Here is a 6,028-nt window from a genome sequence, read left to right as displayed (position 1 = left end):
TTCCAACCAAGGGACCCGAGTGGATTATGCATCCGTTGCCCATCCCCAAACCAACGGCCAAGCTGAGCAAGCAAATGGTCTTATCCTCCAAGGATTGAAGCCTCGACTCATGCGAGACCTTGAGTATGCCACGGGCGCTTGGGTGACTGAGTTGCCTTCTGTTGTCTAGGGTTTGAGGACAACCCCGAATCAGTCGAAGGGGCGAACACCATTCTTCCTGGTGTATGGGGCTGAAGCCGTTCTACTGAGTGATTTACTCCATAACTCACCCCGAGCGGATCTCTATTCAGAAGCTGAAGCCGAGCAGGCTCGACAGGATGGAGTGGATCTCTTGGAGGAGGAGCGCGATATGGCGTTGATTCGGTCAACAATTTACCAACAAGATCTACGACGTTTTCACTCAAGGCATGTCAGGAGTCGGGCGTTCCATGAAGGCGATCTGGTGCTCCGAGGAGATCAGCAACGACCGCATAATCTAGCTCCTACTAGGGAAGGGCCTTTCGTCGTCATCAAGGTGCTGAACAATGGAGCTTATCGATTCTACTATCTCCATAAGAGGATCAACGAGCCACGTGCATGGAATGCAGATTTACTCAAACACTTTTATGCTTGACCACAGATTGATTTGATGTAACAAATGAAGTTTGATGAACAATGTAGCTTGTCAAAGCCGTAACTTCTTCAATTTGCGTCGATTCCGATCGAGCAGCTTCTCACCCAAATCATACTCTGAGTGAAGAGCAATCCCCACACTCGGGGGCATAGCTGTGAACATGATTCCCTAAGTTAAAAAACCTTTCCGAGCGAATAACAAACTATTCACTCGGATGCTTAGCTGCGAACCAGTTTTCGCCTAAGTACAAATCATAATCCGAGTGAAGGGCGATCCTAACACTCGAGGGCTTAGCTACGAACATGATTCGCTTAAGTGAAAAAACCCTTCCGAGTGAATAATAAACTATTCGCTCGGATGCTTAGCTGCAAACCAGTTTTCACCTAAGTACAAATCATACTCCGAGTGAAGAGCGATCCTTGCACTTAGGGGCTTAGCTGCGAACATGATTCGCCTAAGTTAAAAAACCATTATGAGTGAATAATAAATTATTCACTCGGATGCTTAGCTACGAACCAGCTTTCTCCTAAGTACAAATCATACTCCGAGTGAAGAGCGATCCTCACACGGGGGCTTAGCTACGAACATGATTTTCCTAAGTTAAAAAACCCTTCCGAGTGAATAACAAATTATTCACTCGGATGCTTAGCTGCGGACCAGTTTTCTCCTAAGTACAAATCATACTCCGAGTGAAGGGTGATCCTCACACTCGGGGGCTTGGCTGTGAACATGATTCTCCTAAGTTAAAAAACCCTTCCGACTGAATAACAGACTATTCACTCAGACGCTTAGCCCAAACCAGTTTTTACCTAAGTACGAATCATACTCTGAGTGAAGAGCAATCCTCACACTCGGGGGCTTAGGTGCGAACATGATTCGCCTAAGTGAGAAAACCCTTCCGAGTGAATAACAAACTATTCACTCAGATGATTAGATGCGAACCAGTTTTCGCCAAAGTACAAAACGCACTCCGAGTGAAGAGCAATCATCACACTCGGGGGCTTAGCCGTGAACATGATTACAATTGTACAAAACATACTCTGAGTGAAGAGCAATCCTCACACTCGGGGGCTTAGTTGCGAACAGGATTTTCCTAAGTTAAAAAACCCAGCCGAGTGAATAGCAAACTATTCACTCGACGCTTAGCTGCAAACTAGTTTTTGCCTAAGTACGAAACGTACTCCGAGTGAAGAGCAATAGTCACACTCGGGGGCTTAGCTGTGAACACTATTCGCCTAACTAAAAAAATACTCCGAGTAAAAGGAAAACTTTACACTCGGAGACTTAGCCGCGAGTAAATCGCCTAAGTTAAAAAAACGTTTTCCTAATGAATAACAACATATTCACTTGAGAGGATCAGAAATCAAGCAAATCTGAGAAGTAGATAAGTTCAAAAGAATTCGGCACGGATCAAAGTCATCCATGCAACCAAAAAGTACTCGGGTTCCACAACCGAACAAAGTTTAACGGTACATAAAACACTTGGCATACCGAGGCGAATTTAAGTTTTGGTAGTAATTGAAGTTTCTTCTCAAAGCTCCCCTGGACTTGCGGGCTCGACGAAGGTACTGAGATCAATTCCATTTGCAATGCGAGCTTTTTCTTTCTTTTTTCAGTTTAGCATTTTCATCTACCAACTTACTAATGTCTACGAGCTTTTTCTCATCAGCTTTGGACTTTTCCTTAATATTTGCAAGGACTTTGTCCTTGTCTTCAAGCGTCTTCTTCAAAGCGTCGTAATCCAGCTGCAGCTGGTTCTTTTCTGATTCTAGCTTGGTGTATTTCGACCCAATCTCGCAAGCCTTTTGAAAAACATCAACAACTCTTTTCAGTCGACACTATTATTTTTGTACTTTCGAGTGGAGAAATACATTTCAGTCGACACTATTATTTTTCTACTTCCGAGTGGAGAAATACAGTTCATTTGACCAACTAGCGGCCCGCCGCACCCACCCAAGTTTTTAAGACTAATGCGCTTTGTAAATGATCGACATTAGTCTTGGGGACTACACCCAGTGGGTGCACTTAGCGTGCCCCCACTGGACATAAAAACACTTGACCAGGCATGTCCTGACCGAGTAACCAAAAAGAAATACCAACTGTTTCCCAATTAGACCCTTGCCGAGGCAAGCACTCGACAACAGTCTCGGGGACTACAGGGAGTGGGTGCACTTAGTGTGCCCCCACTAGATACAAAGCCACTCGACCAGGTCCGGCCTGGCCGAGTCAAAAATGGAGCATGACTCTTCAATTCAGACTCCCGCCATTGCAAGCATTCAACAACAGTTTCGGGGACTGCACCGAGTGGGCTCACTCAGCGTGCCCCCATTAGAATAAAGACAAACTACTACATAGCGTACCCCCATTGGGTGTAAAGTAAGATTGACAAGATTAAATCAGAAATTAACTTACAATGGAACTTACTCGGATGTTCGCGTGTAGCATCAAGCCGACATCATACGCCAACTTACTGGCCTCGAATGCCTCCTTAGTCCGCTGCATCATCAGCCCGGCTTGGATCATAGCCTCTTTTGCGGCTCTAGTCTGATCCCATGGGACATGTTGCATAGAAAATGCAAGCGTCGAAGAGGTCGGTATTGCGACAGTGGTAACATGAGTTACCGGAGGCGTAGTTGACACAGTCGTCACAATAGTCGATCCAATCGGAGGGGCTATAACCATAATAGTCGAACCGACCAGAGGCACACTCGACACAGGCGTTGCAGGCATACTCAACACCAGCATTGCATGCATGGCTTGTCTCCATTCTACAGCTGCATACTGCGGCTCTTGTTCGTCATCTTAGAAAATGACATCTGAAGCTACAACAGTGGTGGCTAGATCAGTCGACAGATCCAATCCAGAAAACAGAGTAAAGTTAATACTTATCATACCTGGTCGAGGAGCAGGCTTATCCACGACGTCCAACTCCATGTGGTCCTCTCCAGCCTCGACAAGAGTCATCACCGAGGTAGCAACAGTGACGAGGAAATTACACTTGGTCATCAGAAACCCGAAAAGTCATAATGATGAAACAAAAAGGACGAATACTCACGCTGAGGCAACTGGCACGACCATTCTCATTCGGGGCAAGGCCTTTCGAAGCATGGGTGCGTCGTGCTTGTATTGTTTAGCACCCTTATCCGTGGAGTCAGTCACAGCAGCCCGGTCACGCTTCACGTTCCCGCTGCTGGATGCTACGATTTTGCTCGGAGAAGCCGCTGGGTCGTGGCGTTGTTTGATCGCGGTTCGTGGTATGGAGGAGACTGATTTTCTTCTTAACCGTTGTCCAAGACATCTTCACTCTCCTCGCAATCGTCAGCGTAATCGCTCTCGGCACTACTGCCTTCACTTTCCACCCTAAGGTCAAACTGCTCCCCGTTGGGTACTAGAGAATGCAAGTTCGCCCACTCCTACAGAGAACAAAGACAGCATAGTCAGTCAGACAAGTATTCAGTCACTCGACAAAGACACAATCGGAAAAGATACAACATACCAGTTTTCACGGTTTATTCTCAGCGGAGTAAGGCGCGACTCGCTTGGATCCCATGACATTATCACAAGGTTTGGTGATGCTCTTGATCCAGTGACCTACTGTTTCTTCCGAAACTTCCTCGGGATGCGACCGAGTGGAATCTTCAGAGCCCGATTAGTGCCACATGGCATGGTCCCTCGCCTGAAGGGGCTGGATGCACCGACTAAGGAACGTCTCCAGCAGACCCATTCCACTCAGTCCATTCCGGACCAAGTTGATCACCTCAGCTACCAACATCTCCACCTCTGGCTTCTCATCCTCGAATACAGTCAGTGTTCTAGGGGCAGTCAGACGATCTAAGGTGAAAGGAGGGAGTCTAGTCAACATGTTCGGAGAAGTGACATCGTTGCAGTAGAACCATGTCGACTGCCAATTCCGGACCGATTCAGGAAGGGTCATTTGGGCATAAGTGCTCCTACCCCTTTTCTGGATTCCTAAACCGCCACACAAGTGGATAACATTGGTCCTATTGTCGCCTCGGTTTGCTTTTTTCACCGTTTGGGATCGCACAATGAATATGTACTTGAACAACCCCCAATGAGGAGGACAACCCAGGAAACACTAGCACAGGGTGATAAATGCAGAGAGATATGTAATGGTATTCGTAGGGAGATGGTGAAGTTGTGCCCCGAAATAATAGAGGAAGCCCCGAATAAAAGGGTGAGACAGAGAGAAACCTCGCTCGACATGTGTGAGGAGAAGGACACGTTCCTCCTCAGGGGCTCCGGCTCAAGCTCCCCCTCCGGCAACCTCCAAGAGTTTTTGACCAGCATCCCGTGCTCCACGAGAGCCAGGACGTCCTCCTTCTTCACGGTGGACGGGAGAAAATCCCCCTGAATCCACCCTGGTGGCAGCGCGGTCCGACTTGTCTTCTTCGCGTTGCCACCCTTCTTGGCACACTAAAGCTTGGAGGTTGTGCCCTTTGTCATGGTCGCGGGGGTGGATAAGAACCTAAGCGAAGCCTGTGAGACGGAGGTGTAGAAGAGGCAAGGAAAGATAAAAGAAGGCACGACCTTAACTCTAGCGCCGGTCGCATTTATATAACCGGCTGACTGTGTCACCGACTGGTGGGCCCCCCAGATCCCAGCCTATCCCAATATCAGAGGAGATGTCACGCGTCATGATGATGACGACACGATAATCGAGGCGTCATTGCTCCATTTTCCTTGCTATGCGGGAACCAGAATTTCGGATCCCATGAAATCCGGGCCCGCCGAAGTGATCCGTCATATCCAAAGACCCTGTTAGTCACTCGGAGTAACTTCAAGCACTTAAACTCACTCGGACACAATTTGTAACAGAATCGATCATGGTGAATGACGAAGATTACAGTCGACACGAAGTTCCATCAATCCCAAGAGTATGACCAAGGTCAGTATGGTTCGACACAATCCCCATCGACCCCTTCTTCACTCGAACCCCGATCCATTCGGGGGCTAATGATGGGGATATGTACCTAGGTAGGGTCATAGGCCTGACCTAAATACCCTACCCAAGGGTACCTCATTATTAGCTGAAGGGTCACACAGAAGATTCCGACTGGATGGTCATGGCACCTAAGAAGTCACTCGGTACATAAACACTCAGAAGATATTCCCATCCACTCAACGACCTACTTCCACTCAGACGGTTCCAGTCAACATAGAAGACCAGAAGCCACCTGCATGGAGGCCAACGAGCATGCGCTCAGCTAATGGTCATGAATAGTATTAATTACATACATACATTATAAGTAACGTATATCTTTAAACCATTTTCATCGACCCCTTAGATCCTGAGGCCTTGATGAGGGGTGGCACACTCTATATAAGCCACCCCTCCCCTCTGGCACAAGTGTTCGCACCCCTGTAATACACATTCCGCGCTGCAAGAACTCCCGA

Source organism: Hordeum vulgare, chromosome 6H (assembly GCF_904849725.1).
Source record: "Hordeum vulgare subsp. vulgare chromosome 6H, MorexV3_pseudomolecules_assembly, whole genome shotgun sequence".
Lineage (NCBI taxonomy): Eukaryota > Viridiplantae > Streptophyta > Magnoliopsida > Poales > Poaceae > Hordeum > Hordeum vulgare.
The sequence above is the reverse complement of the archived record's forward strand: the minus strand, read 5'-3'. Positions refer to the sequence as shown.